We start from the raw sequence: 23,695 nt of genomic DNA on the forward strand, positions 1-23,695 counted from the left end.
CATGGGGAAATAATAAATTTTCTTGATCTCACCAATCTTCCTCCTCTTGGAGTCATCACTCTCTTTAATCACCAACCAAACAGCCTCCCAAACTAGAAACTTCAGAATTTTGGTAAGTGATTCTAGCTCCACACTGCTTTCTGTATCCTCAGTTCCAGGTGCAATGCTTAGTACACAAAAGATAATGTTTGTTGAATAAAACAATTTAAGAGTACAGAATGTAGAGAGAAAAGATTGAGAAGAGAGAAAAAAATTCTGTCCCCACTTCATACCTGGAAAAACATTCCATGCCACCTCTAATGGCTACATGGCTTGGACTCAAGTCTTAAGAGTCATCATAGGCCGGGCGCAGTGGCTCACACCTGTAATCCCAACACTTTGGGAGGCCGAGCCCAGCGGATCACTTGAACTCAGGGGTTTGAGACCAGCCTGGCCAACATGGTAAAACCCCGTCTCTACTAAAAATACAAAAATTAGCCGGGCACAGCGGCACGTGCCTATAATCCCAGCACTTTGGGAGACCGAGACAGGTGGATCACTTGAGGTCAGGAGTTCAAGACCAGCCTGGCCAACATGGTGAAACCCTGTCTCTACTAAAAATATAAAAATTAGCCAGGTGTGGTGGCATGTGCCTGTAATCCCAGCTACTTGGGAGGCTGAGACAGAAAAATTGCTTGAACCCAGGAGGTGGAGGTTGCAGTGAGCTGAGATCATGCCATTGCACTAAAAAAAGAAAAAAAAAAAAAAAAAAAAGGTGCGGTTATTTAAAAGAGCCTGAGACTCCTCCCCTTTCTCTTGCTCCTGCTATCACCATGTGACATACTCATGCCCCCACTGCCTCAGGAAGTAAAAGCTTCCTGAGGCCTCACCAGAAGCCAAGCAGATGCTGGCACCATGCTTGTATGACCTGTAGAACTGTGGGCCAATTAAACCTCTTTTCTTTATAAATTACCCTGCTTCAGGTATTTATTTATAGCAATGCAAAAACAAGCTAACACACACATATCAAAGCCTAAGAGTTATATCTATATTTCCTACTAAAAATTTTACAGATTTAGCTGCTAAATTTAGGTCTTCGGTGCATTTTGAATTAACATTTTTATATGGTATGAGGTAGGAGTCTAATTTCATTTTTGTACATGTGGATATCTAATTGTGCCAGCACACTATATTGTTTTAACATCAAATGAGAAAATATATAAGATAATTTGATACTACAAATATTTGTGGTTGTTAAAATTCAGGTACTAAGCAAACAGCTCAGCAGAATACTACAACAAACATGTAACTAATTTCCTGTCTCTAATTTCTCCTTCAATATCTGTTTTATATCTGTTTAAAACACAGTCCAGTAATGCAACAACTCTACATAAAACTAAAGATTCTACTACTGACAGAATTAGAATTTCTGGAAATTCTAAGACAGAACTTGCCCCTGATTTTTCCAGTTTATACAAGCTATCCACAATCCTTCGCTCATGGCCTCCTTCCTCTCTTTTCAATTTTCCAGGCTCATCTCTTACCATTGTTCCCAACCACTTGGTCTGGCCACACAATGTTACTAGACACATCTGATGTGAAGTACTCTTAAAAGACTCTGTAGATTACTCATGCTAGACTTTTGGCTTTCCTTACCCTGAGGGTTCCCTGAAGCAGAAAGAATTTTATTTATCCCTACATTCAAGAGTCCAGCAGAGTGCGCAACACAAAGCAGGTGTTTCATAAACACTTGCTAAGTTAAAGGAATACACAGGCAGGCATGGTGGCTCACACTTGTAATCCCAGCATTTTGGGAGGCAGAGGTGGGAGGATCACTTGTGGCCAAGAGTTAGAAACTAGCCTGGGCAAAATAGCACAACACTATCTCTACAAAAGCAAAATTTTAAAAATTAGCCAGTCCTAGTGGTATGTGCCTATGCTCCCAGCTAGTCAGGAGGCTGAGGCAGAAGAACAGCTTGAGGCCAGGAGTTCAAGACAGCAGTGAGCTATGATTACACCACTGCACTCTATCCCAGGCAATAGAGGAAGATCCTGTCTCCACTCCCCTCCCCACTCCAAAAAAAAAAAAAAAAGGAATGTGCCTACAAATGGAAGACAGTGATGAAGGTAAAGGAATAAAGTAGACCAAGGCGACAGGTTTGGAAAATGTTAAATCATCTTGTTTGGCAGGAAAAATTGTCTATATAGGGGGATGTTGAGAGAAGGCTGGAAACCTGGATGGGACAGCAAGAGTGAAGGCCAAGTGAGGAATTTGTACAGTGATAGTTTTTTAGGGTAACTTGATGGATTTTTAGACACAGATTATACCAATTCTCTTTTCCCCCAATAAGAGATTTGTGACTTTGGCTAAATTATTTGACTCAGAAAAGACTCAAGTACTTCATACACAAAATTAGACTAATCTCTTTAGTATGATAGGCTCAGCTGGTAGGCCCATTACCCTAGACACAGAAGAAAAAAATAATCATGCTATAATAATGAAACTTGACAGTTATTTACAAGAGTTTACCAACTTTTGAGCAGTGAAATCTACTTTCCAAATGAACTTATACATGGAACCCTAGTACAGAATCCTTTTTTAAACCCACAATAATTGAAAGGGGCATGAAAAAAACTGGAGGCCCCACACACCCACCTTCCTTCCTCTCACAAACATTAGTTCATATAATCAAGTGAACTTCAAATCAAATATGAGGAACCCTAAAGCTCTACTTTAGAACTCTAAAAGTTCTACTTTAGAACACAGTCAAAAGTTTACTAACCTAGAGGGAGCTAGGTAAAGTCATACCATCAAGATTCCCCTTTGTGGCTACTGATATGAATGCGAGGGAGGAAACAAAGACAAAAACTGGAAAGGAAGATCCTACTGTAATTTTCCTGACCAGACTAATGGAGGGCATAAACTAGGATAGTAGTATTAAAAAGACAGAAGCCAAGCAAATAGAACATACAGAAACTGTTTTCACTTTGTTTTCCGTATTCTTGATGGGAACCATGCTGATCCAGGAGAGACTGCCCCTCCCAAGGCTAGCTACTTCTTAGACAGCAAACTACCCCTCCTTGAGTGCTTTTCGCATGCAAACCACTCAATCTAAAACTACCTCCCACCCATCCCCAGTATTCAGCTCTCACAGAACTCTTATATTCTGGGACTATTAGAATAGTCCCCTGTTCTAATAATCATGCCAGGGCCAGGTATCAAACAACTTGGGGGCTGCTCTTATATGTGAATATGCCGACATTATTAAAACCAGCCAATTCTAAGCCTCCTTACCCTGCCTCACCTGTTCCTTCTCATTAAAATCATGATAAAGGCTCTCCCCCATGATTTCCCTAGCTACTTCTGCCTCCTAAACAACCCTGGTGCTTCCCTATGAGCACTATGTGGCATGGCATATATGCCACCCTGTCTGATGTGCCATGCCCTCTCCACTTAGAAACTGTATCAATCTTTTCAATGGCAGTTGTCTCCTGACCTGTTAGTTTCACTATATTTGAATAACAATATAAACCACATTTTAAAAAGAGTTCAGGACCAAGCACCAAACAAACAGCACGTACTGAGAGAATAAAATGTTAAGTATTAAGAATCAGCACGGCTGGGCATAGTGGCTCATGCCTGTAATCCCAGCACTTTGGGAGGCTAAGGCGAGAGGACTGCTTGAGCCCATGTGTTCGAGACCAGCCTGGGCAACACAATGAGACCCCATCTCCACAAAAAAAATTTAAAAATTAGCAGGGGTGGTGGCACAGCCTGCAGTTGCAGCTACTTGGGAGGCCAAGGTGGGAGAATCACTTGAGCCTGGGAGATCAGGGCTACAGTGAACCCTAATGGCACCACTGTACTCCAGCCTGGGAGGGACTATCTCAAAAAAAAAAAATAATAATAATAATAATAAAGAAAGAAACAGTATGAAGATGAGATTTTCTAGTTATGAGAGATGCCAAAGCAGAACGTTTTAAGAGATAAACCTGACATATAGTAAATATTTCTTGTTTTTATTAAAACACATTAACTATAAATATGTTTAACATCATTTCTTATCTTCATCATTCAAGATATCTGAGCCAAAAACCTAGGCCAAAAATGCTGACTTTCATTTACATTTCACATTTAGATAATCAGAAAATACAAATATGCAGAATCTGGCCACATCTCAACAACTTTACCTTTATTACCCTGGTTCAAGCCACCATTATCTCTTACCTGGACTACTGAAGAAGTAACCTCCTCACTATTCACCTGGCTTCCATTCTTGTCCTGCTACAATCCCTTCTCAATGAAGAATGAGCCCTTTAAATCACATATCAGACCATACCATTCCTCTGCTCAAAACCCTGCAATGGTTTCCTGTTTCACTCAGGGTAAAAGTTAAAGGTCCTGCCGTGGTTTATGAAGGCTCTAAGTGATCTGGTCCCCTGACATCCCTCTGATCTCATCTCCTACTTCTTTCACCATCTTATCCAGCTCCAGCCACTTAAACCTCCTTACTGTATCTAAAATATCAAACACAGTCACACATCAGTTTCCTCTGACTAGAACATTCTTTCCCCAGAAATCTGCATTGCTCATTTACTTAACTCCTTTACATCTCTACTATAAGTCACCTTATTAGACAGGCTTTTCTTGACCATCCTCCATATAATATCACAAACATATCTGTCATTCTGTATCCCTCTTATCCTGCTTTTTCTTCATAGCAGTTATCAGTACCTGATATGTTACAGTTTTCATTTTCTTTGTGTTTTTTTCCCGAGACAGTGTCTCACTCTGTCTCCCAGGCTAGAGGGCAGTGGCACCTCGGCTCACTGCAACCTCCGCCTCCTGGGTTCAAGCAATTCTCCTGCCTCAGCCTCCAAAGTAGCTGGGACTACAGGTGTGTGCCACTATACCCACCTAATTTTTGTATTTTTAATAGAGAATGGGTTTCACTATGTTGGTCAGGCTGGTCTTGAACTCCTGACTTTGGGTGAGCCACCCACCTCAGTCTCCCAAAGTGCTGGGATTACAGGCGTAGGCCACCGCACCCAGTTTTTTGTGTGTAATTTATTGTCTCTCCCCACTACAAATAGGTACCTAAGAGATTGGAACTTTGGTTCATTCACTGCTATGTATGAGTGCCTAAAACAGTGTCTGAGCAGGCACTCAATAAATATGAAATAAATTAATATACCAAGGCCTTTCTGAGGGATTTACACTTGTACTGCTCAAAATCCATAAACCTCGAAAAGAGACAAAACTGGATCACTAGTGGTAATATATAAAAATGTAAAAATAAAAATGTAGTCTTCTAAGAAAGATAGAAAGCTTGACAGTAAATGATTAACTACCAAAAGAATAAAGTATAAATGAGAGATTGGCAACCATGTGAACTCACCTTAAGAGAATAATAGATACCTACAAATGAACATGTGAAAAACTTTATAAGAAAACTATATAATTAAGCACAGAGAATAAGACTATCTTGCCAAGATTTGCTAACTTGGCAAACATCCATACTAAACTCAGCTTCCCCAATTCCAGATACAAATGGAATTGTGAATTTGGCAATTCACTGGAGAGAAAGATTGCATTACAATCTAGGTTCACATTAAAGTTACCTCATTCTTCTCAACTTAGATCTGACCCAGAGGAAAATTTTTAACAGATTCTATTGGACATGTGCCATACTATAGTCAGTAAAGTTCAAAATTAACATTTTAGATGTTAACCTAAATGATCTGTTTTGTTTTCCTAAAACTAAACTGCACTAAAAATATATGCATTATGAGTATAAAATGAACTATTTTGAATAATATTTTGTCAAAGAAAAAGCAATTTATAACACCAGTCCTTCCCTCGTATTTTGATTTCATTCATGTAGTGCCTCACCCACGGCTGAACACATGGTAGCACTCAAGCTGTTCACTGATAAGAGAGAGATAATATTCTTTCCTTCAAGGTTTATTAAATATAGATATGTCCACCTCAACCTTCCCAGTTATTAAAAAATGCAAATGAAAATTATGTACCCCAAATTTGTATATAAATGTATTAATCATTATTTAATAATTAGTATGTCATAAAGCATAGTATTAGATACTGAAGACACAAAATAAAAATTGCACATGCTGCTATCAATAAATTCATAATGTGGTAAAGAAGTCATATAAACTATAATAGAAAATGACAACTTCTATGATCTTGGGGTACACAGGATGCAAAGGAAGCCCAGAGGAAAAGTTCCCAAGACAGAATGTGTAGAAAAAAGATGGGAGAAAATGCAGGCACAAAGTAACACTTGAGAAGAGGGCAGAGGTAAACCTAACGCTACCTACAAATGATAGTATGGCTAAAGGAAAGGAAATATCACATGAATAAAGATGTATGCAGAGCCCAAGGCCTTACATGACACCTTTAAAAATTTGGCTATTAATGGGGAGGACCTTAAGTAAGAGAGTAATATGAGCTGTGTTTCATTTAAGATGATCAATCTAGCAGCAACATGAAGTTTACTTTAGAAAGGAGATTGAGACTGCAGATTATTAAATCAGTTGGTACTGATCCAGAAGAAGGTAGAATGATGGCGGCACTGGTGGCTTTGGCAGCTCAGGACTGAGTGCAAGTAACATAGAATCAGCACGATTCTCCAAAGGCTCTTCAGGTTCTCCTCTGTCTTTTGGTCAGCAGTCTCAGTCCATTTGCGGAGGAACATTGGTGTTACAGCAGTGGCGTTTAATAAGGAACTTGAACCTGTACAGAAACTCTTTACGTACAAGGTTAGAGAATACAAATCTAAGTGACAGACATCTGGAGGATCTGTTGATACTGATCCAGAGTACCAACAGGAGCCAGAGAGGAAGCTTTTTAAGCTCAAGCAAGTGTATAGTAAAGTAGACATGAATACATTCCCTAACTTCAAATTTGAAGATCCCAAACTTGAAGTCATCAAAAAACCCCAGGACTGAAGAAATAAAGTAAAATTAATCTGGTAAGTTGTCAAGGGTTAGCTGTACAACTAGCTAGAAGTTTCAGAATAAACATACATTCACAACTGTCACATGTTCTTTTAATCTCGATTCCAAATAAAATATTTGGTGATGTGGAGTATTAAAAAAATCTGGAAGGAAAAATAAAAATGTGGATGAAGAGAAGCGGATATTACTTGAGAGATATTAAGAAAGTTACAGAGATGGGAACTAGTGAATAATGAAAACTTGAATCAGCTCAGTGGCAGTGGAGCTGGACAGGAAGGAGGGAAAGAAACATCAACAGGACCTGGTGACTGATTAAAGGCAGAAGATTGGGCCAGGACAGTGGCCTGTAATGCCAGCACTTTGGGAGGACAAGGTAGGCGGATCACTTGAGTCCAGAAGTTTGAGACCAGCCTGGGCAACATGGTGAAACCCTGTCTCTAAAAGAAAAAAAAAATATATATATATACAAAAATTAACCAGGGGTGGTGGTGCATGCCTGTAGTCCCAGCTACTTGGGAGGCTGAGGTGGGAGGATCACTTGAACCCAGGAAGCGGAGGTTCCACTGAGTGGAGATCGTGCCACTGCACTCCAGCCTGGGTGACAGAGTGAGACCCTGTCTCAAAATAAAATAAAAAATAAAGGCGAAAGATTGGACAGATGGAGGATACTCTTGGTTAATGGCACCACCATCTAACCAGTTGCTTCAAATATATAGTTGGTTCAAATATAAAGGGAGAAACAAGTCTGATGAAAAAACAGTGAAAACAACTTGGAGATATTGGATTTGAATTACCTCAAAATAGTAAAGAAAAGAAAATTATAGCCGGGCGTGGTGGCTCACGCTTGTAATCCCAGCACTTTGGGAGGCTGAGGTGAGCGGATCACGAGGTCAGGAGATCGAGACCACGGTGAAACCCCGTCTCCACTAAAAATACAAAAAATTAGCCAGGCGTGGTGGTAGGCGCCTGTAGTCCCAGCTACTCGGAGAGGCTGAGGCAGGAGAATGGCGTGAACCCCGGAGGTGGAGCTTGCAGTGAGCCGAGATTGCGCCACTGCACTCCAGCCTGGGCGACAGAGCAAGACTCTGTCTCAAAAAAAAAAAAAAAGAAGAAAAGAAAATTATATAAGCAGGTTATTAGAAATAAGTCTAGAATTCAAGACAGAGATAAAAGCTGGAGGAAAGCCAGGGAATGGTGATATCCTAGAAATCAAAAAAGGTAAGAGATTTAACAAACAGAAAATGGTTACCAATGCCAAATAGGAGTAAAGGTGTCAATAATTTCAGTAGAGTGGTAGGGAAGACACAGCCAAAGTCTGTTCAGGGGTAAATGAGAGGCAAGTGGGCAAATGGAAGCAGCAAGTATCCATTAGTCTTTTTGTATGTGGCTCTGAAAGAAAGGGGTAAGACAGCAGTAGAGAATTGTTCTCTACTGCTGTCTTACCCCTTTCTTTCAGAGCCACATATAAAAGCAGTTCACTGGAACCTCCGCTTCCTGGGTTCAAGCGATCCTCCCACCTCAGCCTCCCAAGTAGCTGGGACTACAGGCATGCGTTTTCTATACTATTTTGAGATAATTCATATCCAATATCCCCAAGTTGTTTTCACTGTTTTTTCATTCTCCCAAAGGAGAATTGTTTGTCTCCTAAATCAAGGAGCACGTGAGCCCGTAAAGTTCCATAGCAGAGAGGAAATAAGTGATGGGTAGGAGAAAAAAAAAAAAAAAAACAAGAAGGAAGAGGCATACCCTTCTATAATATTACAGCCAGAAAAGGGTAAAATGAGGCCCCAAAGTTCAGGCATATGTATATGGCCATTTAACTAGGACTTTTTAAGCAATAAGCATGCTGTGCTTAGGCTATCTCAGCACTATTGTTAAATGCTTTACCTATATAACTTTTGATACATTCATGTTATCATATGTTGTAATTATTGTTGTTACTACTACATTTTCTCTATATAGCATTTATTATGTATGGGGCAATGTACTAAGTAGCTTTACAAAAATTATTTCTTTTAATCCTCACCAAAACCCTATGAGGAAGTATTTCTCCATTTTATATATGAGAAAACTGAGGGATAGAAAGGTTAAATAACTTGCCCTCAAATACTCAGCAAATAAAGGACAGAGTTGAAAATGGAACCCAGGCAGTCTAGCTCCAAAGCCCATGATCTTAATCATCAAGTTATGCTACCTCTTTTCAGGTGGATAAAGAATACTTTTGGTCACTAACTTAATCTGAAGACAACTATTTTCTAGCAGGAAATATTTCTAATTTTACAATACATGTAGGAGAAAATTGAGTTTACTGATCAGAAACTTGCTAGACTACATTATTAAGTAAAAAAACACACAAAATTAAAAGTAATATTATTTAAAACATCTGTACATTTTTAATCTGTATAAACATGTACATGTAACAATAGTTCTCATCTATATAAATATGTACATATAACAATTGTTCTTAAATTTTACCATGCATCAGAATTTCTTGGTAGGCTTGTTCAAATGCAGATTGCTGAACCCCTACTTCAAACCCCAATCTTTCCCCTATTACTTACAAAATAAAGTACAACTTCTTCTCAGCATGGCTTACCTTTGGCCATGAGGCACTGTCTAATTATTCATCTTTCAATATGTTTTTAGTACATTACCTATTTTTTTATGCTTTCCCTAATACAACCCTTCCTAATAAAGCCATACATTCCTTCTATGATTCCAAAGCACCTCCAAAATAGTAAAAAACAGAACAACAATGATAATAATACCAATTAAGTCTGTGGGGCATTCCCCAAGGAAACATGAATTACCTCACTCAATCCTCATAACAACTCCTCAGGATAAAGATTATAATTATTCTCACTGTACATATGGGAAAAACGTGAGACATGGAGAGGTTAAATTGGGCATGGTAATACGACCAGCAAGTAGAAAAGCTAGGATTCTTCCACTGCAATTATATTATATAAGCAATTACTAGACGGTTCAGTACTTGGATACTATTTAGATACTAGTATGTACCTAAATAATAAATGTAAATAATTTCCTTATTCATTTTTACACTTATTTAACTGACATTTACTGACTGCCTATTATATGCCAGGCATTGTGTTAGGCACTAAGGACTATCAGGTTAAAAACAAGGGAAGACCCAGTACCTGCTCTCTTGAGACATGGAATCCAGTGGAAAAGCCCAACATTAAATTAAAAATCACAGAAATATTTCAATAAATACGTGTTAAAAACAAAAAGTACAAGTCACGCCAAGATTATAATAGGAAGATCTAACTGTTTATAGTTTTTGTACTGGTAGTGTCCTATTACAAGAGTATAAGTTACACAGAATATGCATTTCAGGATGCCAAATAATTCCATTTCAAAATGACACTTTCAAAATCAAATTAATTAATTATAAGACCAAAGTCATATAGTTAAAATTTAAAACATATTATTTAAAATGAAATTTAAATTTGTCAGCTCTTTTTTTCCCCTTAGCAAATGGAGCTATTACCCATCTGACACAGAATGTAATAAATATAAACTATCCAAAACGAATAAAATAGCATTTGAAAATGTCCTTGCAATATTGGTCATGATAAAGGTAAAATAATATGCCAAGTTCCTGACAATCCTAGTAGTGCATAAAGTACTTCCGTTTTGGACAATGCTAACTTTCTTATGATTGAATTAGATCCATGACTTAATATACACCATTTGTAAGATTTTTTTTTTTTTTTTTTTTACAAAAAGCAGACTTCTTTCATAGTAAATTTCAAAATGAAAACCAATATTTTTTTACAGAGGAAAAATGCCTAAAAGTCCAAATACTGATCTTACAAAGAGACATGAAAGGTAAAATCAAGTATGAACCAGGCCTGGATTCCCATATCTTCAGTTTCTATTTATCAAACAGAAAAATCTTTCCTACTTTCTCCTTTCCTGTATAAGACCAAAACTATGCAATATTCTGTTTGTATTACAATTACACTAATTCAATGCAGGTCACTTGCTTTTTACTGAGTCCAGATGACATTCAGTAAACTAAACATGGGCCAATTAGTTTAAAAAAAAAAAGGAAGAAAAGAAAAAAGGAAGAAAGAAGTGAGTTCTGATTGCCTTTGGGTAGGTCATACAGTGGCTACAGAGCATCACAGCCTGAACTTCATTTTGGCTAACACCAACCATACGGCTAACATTAAGGACTAGCATTTTTTATTCCTTTCAGATTTCTCACGTTTGGAAATTCCAATTTAAATACATTTTCTGGTGAAAGTGAGGACAGCACTCCTGCATAATATCAGTTTTCCCCTAATTCAACTCCAATGTCTTATTTTGGAGCTACTAAAATGGAATCTGCACAATGTCTAAAAAAGTATAATAATCATTTTTAACCAATTTTTTTTATGTATTACAGTTTTAAATGAGCAAACGAAACTGATGATTTAGCTGACACAAACCCACACAAAAAAAGATGGTCTAAAGCTATGAAGTTTCAATATCAATGTTTGCAATCTCAAATCAACCTGAACCACCATACAATTAGGTAGATGATAAACTAAGTAACAGAAATATTCATAACTAAAAGCAATATTATTTTAAAATATTTTATTAGGTGCTGGCACCCAACATTTTCTTATAATCTATCATGTAAAGAAACCTGTTTTACTATTCCTTTTAAACTCTCTATTCATGCTACTTTAGTTCTGTTTCTAGAAATAAATAATAAACTCTGCTAATTTTTTTGGCTAAGAAATTTTTTGAAAGTTATAATGTAACTAAGTCAAAATGTACATATAATCGTAATTTGATATCAGACTGCTTTCATACAAAAAACCTACATTAATTCCTCAAGTAAATTTACACTTTATCAATTGTTGGTATTTTAAATTAAAAAGTACTCAAAAGAAATTATTCATTCACCATTATTACAAAAATGGAAGTCTCCAAATATGTAAACTAGCTTGATTTTTAAATTTGTTACTTATTTAGCCTAATTTTTTTAAACTTGCCTAAATTTAACTGAAGAATATTATGTTCCTGCAAGTGTTCATGAATACAAAGATACAGTAATGAAGATGGAAATTATTTACTCTAACAATTCTGACTGCATGACTGTTAAATCACTTACATACGGCCAAATGATCTACAAGGAAGCAGGGAGGTCCTGAAATTGTGTACTCATATCCATTTTCAACTACTGCACAGGTGACACAACCAATCAAGGCATTACTGAAACAGAATGGGAATAGAAAGCACTTAGTGAATAAAAGTGACTTCTTTAGACAAAAATGTAGAGGTTAGCTTGTGACCAAGATGGAAGAAACAGCAGCACCATTCCTCCCATTGCTTGTTCATATTAAGAGAAAACCAAGACCACTAAGAGGCAAAGGACAGAGGACAGCAACACCAGCAAAGAGACAGGCAGCAGTGAGGCAGAGCATGAGAACAGTATTAAGAGTTAAACATGGAGCACAGAGTGGGTGGTTTAAAATGTCAGTTTTACTCAACTATTTATAGGACAGTTCTTACATATCATTGAATCAATAAGCACTATTCCCAAAAGCTTGGAAATAATGTTACAGTGAAATATTGGTTATGTAAAAATCTTATTTAATGTACTAATTACTATTTAGAAAAGAGCAAATATAGTAAATATTAAGTAAAAATTAACAATAATTAAAATGGGCTTATGGTCTGAAATATAATACTACATATTATGGGAATGGATTACTGTTCTAACAACTACGCATAAAGCTGTGAAAAGGCAACAGTTATACTAATCTGTAGGAACAGTACTCTAAATATTACAATAGGGAGATATACTTCTTTTTTTTTTTTTTTTTTTTGAGACAAGATCTTATTCTGTCACCCACACTGGAGTGCAGTGGCATGATCACGGCTCACTGCAGTCTCAACCTCCTGGGCTCAACCGATCCTCTCACCTCAGGTTCCTGAGTAGCTGGGACTACATGCGCATGCCACCACACCCAGCTAATTGTTTTTGTATGCTTTGTAGAGACAGGGTTTTGCCACGTTGCCCAGGCTGATCTGAAATTTCTGGGCTCAAGCGATCCACCCATCTCAGCCTCCCAAAGTGCTGGGATTATAGGCATGAGGCACTATGCCTGGTCCAATATAGATATTAATCCTCCTGAAATAGATGGGATTTTAAAATGCAATACTCAGTTTCAATGTTGAAATGTGCTCTTCTTTGACTGAAAATGACACGACACTGTGAAAGCTTTCTTCTTCTTTTTTTTTTTATTATTATACTTTAGGTTTTAGGGTACATGTGCACAATGTGCAGGTTTGTTACATATGTATACATGTGCCATGTTGTTTTGCTGCACCCATTAACTCATCATTTAGCATTAGGTATATCTCCTAATGCTGTCCCTCCCCCCTCCCCCCACCCCACAACAGTCCCCGGAGTGTGGGAATTTTTAGAGCTTCACACAACAAGTTTTCATAATGTTTACTACTTTCAATAAGCTTCATGACTATTAATGCTTTGGGGAAAATTTACTTTTTGTTTCTTTATTTGCTTTTCAAAACCAAAGGCATATAGTAATAATTCATTATGCTTTTACAACCAGGTTTCATCTGATGTCAATGTTATCTTTCATATCTTTTTAAGTGTTTTTCCATGTTAACGTGAAGGTGTGTTTCTTAACTTTACATAGCAAGAAACAAAGACATGCCTTTGTTCAATTTAAATATTTTGGTTCCTGGCCAGGCGCGGTGGCTCACGCCTGTAATCCCAGCACTTTGGGAGGCTGAGGCAGATGGATCACCTGAGGTCAGGAGTTCAAGACCAGCCTGGCCAACATGGTGAAACCCCATCTTTACTAAAAATACAAAAATTAGCTGGGCGTGGTGGTGTATGCCTGCAATCCCAGCTGCTTGAGAAGCTGAGGCAGGAGTTATTTGTTATTTGTTACATGTTATTCCATATTCCGTATTCTATTCTATTCTACTCATTCAGAGACAGCATCTCACTCCATCACCCAGGATGGAGTGCAGTGGTGCGATCACGGCTCACTGCAGTCTTGACCTCCTGGGCTCAAGTGATTCTCCCACCTCAGTCTCCCAAGTAGCTGGGACTACAGCACAAGCCACTATGCCAGGCTAATTTTTGTATTGTAGACACGGGTTTTCACCATGTTGTCCAGGCTGGCCTAGAACTCCTGAGCTCAAGTGATCTGCCTGCCTTGGCCTCCCAAAGTGCTGGGAATACAGGCTTGAGCAACTGCACCTGACCTCCATATTCATTTTATTCAAAAGAATTTTATACACAAAATTGTGGCAAAATTTCAAGGAAGAATATATTCTTTTGTAGTTCTATAGTCTAGTGGAAAAATGTGATATAAAAAAACACAAAAGTTAATGATATACTAGTGAAGGGTTCCTAATATTCAATTAACTTTGATTTTATTCTCAATCTATTTTATACTACCATTCTTCTTATGAAAATATCTTCAACACTTTCATTGTACCAATAAACAATACAATAATTAACAATTTGCATTCATTATTAAAGTATTAAATTTAAAACTCCAAAGCACCTACTTGAAAGGAACATTCCAACATAATTTAATTATTCTTGGTCATTTGCTCATGTTTCCTTAAATATAAATACAGTATACCTAACAAATAATAAGCATAATTATAAATATTACATTTTACAATTTTTTATTCTAATAAAGAAAACATATGCTCAAATAATGGAATTTAACTATAAAATCTAATTTTTAGTTCACTGAAAAAACATAAAAAAGGATGATCAAACTATTTACCAGTCTTAAATATTTAAGAGTATAATAGGTTTATTTATACTACATTTATATGTTATAAATACAGACTATATAACGCACTTATATACTATAGTAATATGTATTTATATACTATAAAAATATAATACTATATATAATACTGGCTTTCTAAATACATTTCCTAATTTCCTTTATTTACTACTTTAACTTTGTAGTTTATAATTTACAAATTTCCCAGCACTATATCTTCTCCACAAGAAGATTTCCCTTTCTAGTGGCTACTAACATAAAATGTTTAAGGATTAATTAATCATAGATTAGTTAATGAATCTGCAAAATACTTAGATCTTTTATTTCCATTTTTCTCTCCTGCTAACTGACTTTTGACCATGTTCGTGTTTATTAAGCTCAAGATCCAAATTAGCTAAATTCTTGCCCTCCCAAACAGGAGACAGTCTAAAGCAAAGGTGTTGGCTGACTGCAAGTTCTGGTGGAATTTACCTATTAATCAGTTCTACACCATTTTGTTAAATCTGAACCAATATAGTGCCAAAAGAACATTCTTAAATATTAAGACTTTTATCTTTGGCATACAGGATTCATTCATCCAACAAATATATACTGAGTAACTACTATGGGCCAAGCACTGTTCTAGTGCTTAACATATATTAGTGAACAAAAGAAATAAGAAATTCCTGCCCTCATATTGCCAATTTACCAACCCCGTGCTGTGCTCCACACCAAAAATACAAAATTGAAGATACTACCCCTTACTTAAAGAAGATTTAATCTATTCAAGGCAAGAAAAAAGTCCTCAATGCAACTTATCATATAATGCTAAAATATGCATATGTAAATGGTAGCAGAAGCATATATAAAGTGCCATGAAGAGTAGAAAGGAAGAAGCCTCTGAGGCAGATGTTACTGCCTCTAACAATCAAACACAGGCATTCCAACTTGAGAACAGATATGCCCAAGACAGTAACACAGCTTTATATCTAACTCTACGTTGTCTTTCTTAGAGGTAAATCAAGGTGCTGCTTTACAGACCTTCATAATTAATGTCCCCTTAGCATCTTCGAGAGTTAATGGAAAAGGAGGGAAAATTCTAATCACTACATGTTGACACTTTTTAGTAGCCAAGAAAAGTTCTCAAAGAATGACAATTTAAAAAATTAACTTGTATACACTTTCTAGGTTAACTGTGGGCCTCAATAATCCCTACCATTCCAATACACAAATATCACAAGTTCTCACTCATATGTGAGAGCTCAAACCAGTGGATCTCATGACATACAGAGTACACTTGCCATCACCAGAGGCCAGGAAGGGGAGTGGGGAAGGAGGAGTGAAATGGAGGGAAAAGGGATATAAATGCATTTATTGGCACTGAGCTGTACACTTAACAATGGTAAAGACGGTAAATTTTAAAAATATTTTCAATAATAATATTAATAATTATCCTTACCATCCTTATCTCTTATTCACATGAAGACATTAGTTACCATTTATTAAGTGCCTCCAGCAGGAGAGGCACTGTGTATACCCTTTATATAACATTATTTCTAAGGCTTAAACCTTTAGAAGATTAGTATTTTTATTACCCAGTTTTTCACATGTGAAGACTGAGGGTGGGAGAGATTGTATAATTTGCCCAAGGTTGTACACCATTTGGCCTGGAATGTAAAAGAAATCCATACGAACACAAAGTCAAGGATCTTTTCACTCTACCTCATAGCTGCCCACTCCCATAAAGCATCTAATATTGAGGGATATTAATTCCTCTTCTGTGATTATTTTTAACCATCCTATATGTAGATACATATGTAAACTGATCTAAAACAGTTCACATCCTTGTTGAAAACAGGATCACATATGATTATCTAGCCTGCTAACCCAGACAGGCAGATGGATAGACAGGCGGATGGAAGAATGAACAAAATCTCAAGTATAATGACATCCAAACTAAATCTACTGCACAGTGTTCTTATAAATCTTCAATGGCAAGTCCATTTGACTGACACTATTTCTAAAAGAACAATTAGGCTAGGCACAGTGGCCCATGTCTGTAATCTCAGCATTTTGGGAGGGCAAGGCAGAAAGATCACTTGAGCTCAGGAGTTTGGGACCAGCTTGAGCAACATAGGGAGACCCTCATCTCTACAAAATATTTAAAAAATTAGCTGGGTGTGGTGGCACACACACCTGTGGTCTCAGCTACTCCAGAGGCTGAGGTGGGAGGATCACTTGAGCCTGAGAGATCAAGGCTGCAGTGAGACATGATTGCTCTCCACTGCCCTCCAGCCTGGGCGACAGAGAGCTCAAAAAATAAAAAATAATAAATGAAAGCACAGTTAAACAAAAAATAAACTTACCTTGAGATCTTTGTAACACGTTTATTATCCCTATTACCTCATCTTCTATTAATGTCCTTCTGGCTCACTCCAGCCACACTGGCCTCTGGTTAAGAATCAAAGAGCCAAGCATGTTCCCATCTCACACAGACTTTGTACTGTCTGTTCCCTCCAACCAAGGCAGTCTTACCCCAGATGGCTCACTCCCTTGTGTGCTTCAGTCTTTAGCTTAAATACCTCCTTCTTAACAAGGCATCCTTAACTACCATTTAAAAGTACAATCAGACCTTCATACTCCCTAATCACCATTCAATGATATATTTTATGTATGTGTTACATTTATTATGTCTAACCCAACCAGAATGTAAACACAATGAAGGCAGGAATTTTTGTTTCACTCAAGGCTATATATCCTGCCCATAGAAAAGTGGCTGATGCGCAACAAATATTTGTTGAATGAATAAATGAACTTTGTGGCCAGGCACAGTGGCTCATGCGTATAATCTCAGCACTGTGGGAGGCCAAAGGAAGGATCGCTTGTGCCTAGAAGTTTGAGACCAGCCTGGGCAACATACTGAGACTTCACCTCTATGAAAAACTTAACAATTAGCTGGGTGTGGTGGCATGCACCTGTAGTCCCAGCTACTCGGGTCTATGTGGGCTGAAGTGGGAAAATCTCCTGAGCTCAGATATTTGAGGCTGTAGTTACTATGATCACGCCACTGCACTCCAGCATAGGCAACAGAGAAAGACCCCAACGCAACAATAATAATAACAATAATAATAATACTACTAAATGAACTTCATTATTTGGAAACTAAAGAGGAATTGTATAAGTTCAATTTCATCACTGATAAATAATTCAATTAAAGACTTCTTTTAAAGCAATGTTTTATATTATTTGGCACTACTGAACCTCCCCTCTTATAAAATGTTTGCCTCCTTACTCTGGCCAACAATCTTCTTTTCATTGCTCTTTAGAATGAAAATCAAAGTATGAACGAAACCAAACTTGTATAGACCCATCTATTAGCTCTCATTTCAATAAACTGTTATTAAACCCATAATCTTTTGAGAGAGCAATTCATAGATTAAAAATTAAAATTTTTATTAAAAATAAAAATTTAAAAATTTAAATTAAGATTTTATGTGATGCTTTATGGCATCCATTGTATTGAATGCATTTGTTTAATATTTCTAAGTCTTTAGAAAAGCTTCTGAGAAAACTGATTTCCTTATGTTATTTACAGTCTGTGACCAAATATTTTTAGGACATTTACATGAATAAAGGGTCCCAAATGCAACAGAAATTATAATGCCACATCATAACTTAAGCTTTAAATTGTCCATGTCTTTTATGTTTAACAAAAAAAATCTATTATCCAAAACTATGTATTATATTAATATATTCCTACTCAACAATCTTTTTCTCCTAAGGTAAATGATGGCAATATGACTTCTCCCCACTTATATAATTTTTTATTATTTTAATTAAATTAACTGATACCAGCATGTTTTAATATCATCCCTACACACTTAGAAGTAAATAACCTAGAGATCAAAATACACAGTAAACCCGTACAAACAGCAGTTTTTCAATGCCATCTCTCTATGTATAAACATTGAATGCAATTCTATGGAAGTATGGCTCCACATATTCAGATGAAGAATATGTCTGTTTACATGTGTCTCTTTCCCAGTCCACATTACACTGGGACCTGTGTGTGCCTCTGTGGTTAAGATTTACTGCATGTTCATATTAAAGTCTCATTTCCAACATTTAAACATGCAGCCACAAAGACCGATTACAACAGTTATTATACAACCCTTGGTGTACCAAATATTTGGGAGTTCATAAAGTTGAAATTGATTGTTTATGGACAATTACAAGTACCAACATGATTTAAAACACTTCAATTTTTGCTCTGCTGAATCAGACTCATTTAAACAGCAGAACAAGAAGGAGAGACTTAAATATCAACTTGTAATAAAAAATCACCAGTAATGTCTTAGCAGCGTGGTCATCCTCCCACTCAGTAGAGTCGTTAAACATACAGGGACTCCAATATTAGCTTCAAAACATTTTCAGAATGTCTAGCAAAAATATGTCAAACCTGGATCTCTGACTTAAAGGAACACATAAGACCTAAGAAATAATTGCTGTCTCAAATTCTGTGGAGTTAATAAGGTTTTAAAGTATATAAAGTTGCTATAGACTAAATGGCACATTTTATATTAGACACCCTTTCTTGCTAAACACTGTATTATATATTAAACTGTAGCAAAAGTGAATGAATCTACGAGGAAAATCGAAATGATATTTTCAAGTATTCACATAATGACATACCTCTAAACTGTGAGGTACTTTATGACAGAGTGTCTGATTCATCCATCTTTTAATTCCTAGTGCTTGAATGCAGAGTTGATATTCAGTAAATACTGACTGACTAAATAGATAAATGAGTAAATATGACATGAAGAATAATTATGTAATGAGATTTCTGATTTTACAAAACACTTTCACTACTTTTCTAATTTTATATATATACATATATAGATATAGATACAGATACAGATACAGATATTGAGTAGAGACAGGGTTTTGCCATGTTGCTGGTCTAGAATTCCTGAGCTCAAGCAATCCACCCACCTCGAACTCCCAAAGTGTTGGGATTACAGGCGTGAGCTCTCATGCCCAGTCGTGTTTCATCACTTTTCAATGTCAACTTCAAGAAAATGAAAATTGCACCTTTCCAAACAAACTTTAAGTCTACCCTAAACTGCTAAGAATCAACACTAACAGTAGATGACATAATGTGTGGGAAAATAAAAAGTCAGCCAGCCAGCTGGACATCAGTCTTTTCTCTGACTGCTATGACTAAACTCTTCAAGGTTATAACTTTTCAAATGCTATCACTATAGTGAACTATTTCATTGCTAGTGTTACCTCCTTTCCTTGGTCTTCCCCTTTCTAGACAAGAATTCCTGTTATCTCATTCCCTTCTTGACTGCACTTTCCACACTGGTTTCAATTTGTACTTGACCTAGTTCCCAGAAAACACCCAGTTTTCCTTTCTCACTTAGTATCTTAATATTTGTAATATTAATAACCCACTTATCTATTCAATTGTTTAATTGTATTTTATCTATTATCTATTCAATTGTTTATTTCTATTTAATTGTAGTGACTCTATTCAGAGCTAGCCTATGCAAAAGAGAAGACAGCAGGCTTCAGATGTGACTTACTTAGCACAGAAAGACCCCAACCCTAATATATACAAACACATACACATGCAAACACACACACCTGCTATAAACCAAAATTAGAGATACATTTCTTTGTGTTAAACTCCTGCTTCTTGAGGTTCTTATTCTCCCTCCCTCCCTCTCAATTGTTCTCTCACTCTTTACCTCCTGCCTTTTTCTGTTTTATGATAATTCTCTCCAGCTAACTTAACTCTTCTTTCTTCTACATACAACATCCAATCTGTCAAAAAAAGTCTGTGGGTTTTTGTTTCAAAATATATCCAAAACCTGATTAGGTCTTACCACCTCCACTGTTACCAACCTAACGCGTGCCACCATCATCTCTCACTTGGATTACTGCAGAGGCCTCCCAACTGGCCTCTTTGCTTCTATCTTTGCCCACCGCGCCCCCACAATCTATTCTCAACAAAAACCTAAGTAATCCTTTAAAAATGTAAATCAGATCTTATCGCTCTGCTGCTCAAGGCCTGCCAGGGGTCTGTCTACAAGGCACTACTCCTAATCTCACCTACCTCCATCACCTCCCTTACTTCCTGTCTTTCTTTGACATTATCTCCTACTTCACTGTCCCTAGATCACTCTGCTCCCTTCTGCCTCTCCAAACATACAAGGGCTTTCCATTGACCATTCCATCTGCCCAAAATGATCTCCCCAGGTATATGTGTGGTTTACTCCCACAATACCTGCAAGCCTCTACTCAAATATCACCTTCCCAAAGAGGCTCTGACCACCATATTTAAAATCACAAATTTGTCCACCAAAACTCCCTCTATCCTTCTTACTGTACACTCTAGTTTTTTTTAATCATTTCAAAAACACAGCTTTCTAATATTCCATATAAATTACTTATTATATATTGTTTTATATCTATTGCCTCCTTCTAGGATGTAATCTCTGATATATCCCAAATGCCTAGAAAGGTATCTGGCAGAGTAGACACTGAATAAAAATTTGAATACATGAAAATATACTAGACTATCTTTAAATATAATAAATACATAGTATGTTCTCTTTTTGTTTGTTTTTTGAGACAGGGTCTCACTCTGTTACTCAGGCTGGAGTGCAGTGGCACAATCTCGGCTCACTGCAACCTCAGCCTCTCAGGGTCCACAGGCATGTGCCACCACGCCCAGATAATTTCTGTATTTCTTTGTAGAGACACAGTATGCCATGTTTCCAAGGCTGGTGTTGAATTCCTTGATACAAGCAATCCTCCCACCTAGGCCTCCTGAGTAGCTGGAATTATAGGCATGAGCCATTGCACCCAGCCTTGATGTCATTATCTAATGTCTCCTCCTTAATAAATTGTTAATAACCCTTAATAAATTGTGGCTAACATACCTTTTGCAATACAACTCTAGACCATTAATGTGTCCCATAAATCCTGTGTGTATCAAGAGGTATCTTTTTTGCCTCAATGCCTTTTATTAATGCACTGTCAGTATTCTACTTGGGCTTTATTCAAATACAAGCCTATAACTATTGAATCTTTTTCCATCCCTCCTACTTTCCCATTCTTGATTTTTCCCCTACCTTTCTCCACAACTCCAGATGACCAACAATGACAACCTGATATGTATCACTCCATATCTTCTTCTCCATCCTTAAATAACCACGTACAAACATATGTAGAGATTTAAAATTCTATTTTGTTTCTTGGGGAATGAAGTTGTCCCCATATATACTTCTTCACATCTTATTTTTCTCATCTCATAGCAAACAGTGGAATATAACTACATTAATTGGTATACACAGAACTCCATTCTTTTTAATGGCTGCATGTTACAAGGCCAAAATGTATCAAATGTATTCAACTTTTCCCACCTTGTTTCCAGTTTTTTACCACTAATAAAAATACTGCAAAAAGATCCTTGCTTTAAAAAATGCATATATCCTTACATATTTATGCTTTTATTTTTGTGAGATAAATTCTAGGGGTAAAACTGCTGAAACTGCTTTCCAGGAAAAGAAGTAAATGTCACATTTCTACCACTAATGCCTTTTGCTCTAATTTGCCACCAATATTGAGTGAAGCCATAACATTTTTAACTTTGGATATAGGATGATACCTCAGCCAGGCACAGTGGCTCAAGCCTGTAAACTCTGCACTTCGGGGAAGCCAAAGCAGGTGAATCACTTGAGATCAGGAGTTCAAAACCAGTCTGGCTAATATGGTGAAACCCCACCTCTACTAAAAATACAAAAATAAGCCGGCTGTGGTGGCACCCACCTGTAGTCCCAGCTACTCGGAAGGCTGAGGCAGGAGAATCACTTGAACCCGGAGGCAGAAGTTGCAGTGAGCCAAGATCGTGCCACTGCACTCCAGCCTGGGTGACAGAGCAAGACTCCATCTCAAAAAAAAAAAAAAAAAAATTAGCCCGGGCATGGTGGTGGGCACCTGTAATCCCAGCTACTTGGGAGGCTGAGGAAGGAGAATCACTTGAAGCCAGGAGGCAGATGTTGCAGTGAGCCAAGATTGTGCACTGCACTCCAGCCTGGGCAACAAGAGCAAGACTCTGTCTCAAAAAAAAAAAAAAAAACTCAATGTTACTTTAATCTGCATATCCTAAAGTACTATTAATCATCTTCCTATGTGTCATTAGTCTATTGGGATTTGCATTTCTGTCAACTATTCATCTCTCTCTGTTTTTTATACTGGATTGTCTTTTGGCACTAATTTGTAGTTTTTTTAATATCGTAGATATCAACCATTTATCTGTAATTTGAAGTATAAATATTTTTCCCAACCTACTGCTTATCTATTGAGTTTGCTGCTAGTGAGATCGCACACATAAGTTACAAAAAAATCATTATATGATTAGATTTATTTTTCTTTCATAGCTCCTGGGTTTCCTATGTTGGTTAGAAACTTCTCCCCAATTTCTAGTTCACGCATATAGTCTAGAATTCATATTCTTTCATATAAGTCTCTAGTACACTTAGAATTTATTTAGGTATTGTAAGAGACCAAAGATTCAATTTTCTTTCAGATGAATAGATAATTCCGACAGCATGATTATCATTTTCCTATTGAGCTCAAATTTTCACATTTATCATATTAAATTCCCAGCAGACTACTGTAATTACAGTAGCTTTAGAGTTTATTTTAATATCTGGTAAAGCTATTCATTTCTCACTTTTTTCTCCTTAATTTTCTTAGTCAACAAGTATGAACATCATTTTACCCAATTCCAATGTAAACCATAAAGGAATTTTAACTAGAACTATAATTAACTTTTAAGTAATTTTCGGTAAAAGATTATTATGATATAGTTTTTGCATGGCAACACAATATCATAAGAATTGGGAACGTATTTTATAAAGCCAGCATGCTCTTTCCTTCAT

The 23,695-nt window shown here is 36.8% G+C and overlaps 1 protein-coding gene and 1 pseudogene across 1 annotated transcript in view; one reads left to right on the top strand and one right to left on the bottom strand.

The window, feature by feature from the left end:
• Window positions 1-23,695, bottom strand: part of STK3 (serine/threonine kinase 3) — a 488,063-nt gene that overhangs the window by 179,274 nt on the left and 285,094 nt on the right.
• On the top strand, window positions 6,364-7,027 carry LOC129486992 (ATP synthase-coupling factor 6, mitochondrial-like; annotated as a pseudogene).

The sequence above is a fragment of the Symphalangus syndactylus genome, chromosome 7 (assembly GCF_028878055.3).
Source record: "Symphalangus syndactylus isolate Jambi chromosome 7, NHGRI_mSymSyn1-v2.1_pri, whole genome shotgun sequence".
NCBI lineage: Eukaryota > Metazoa > Chordata > Mammalia > Primates > Hylobatidae > Symphalangus > Symphalangus syndactylus.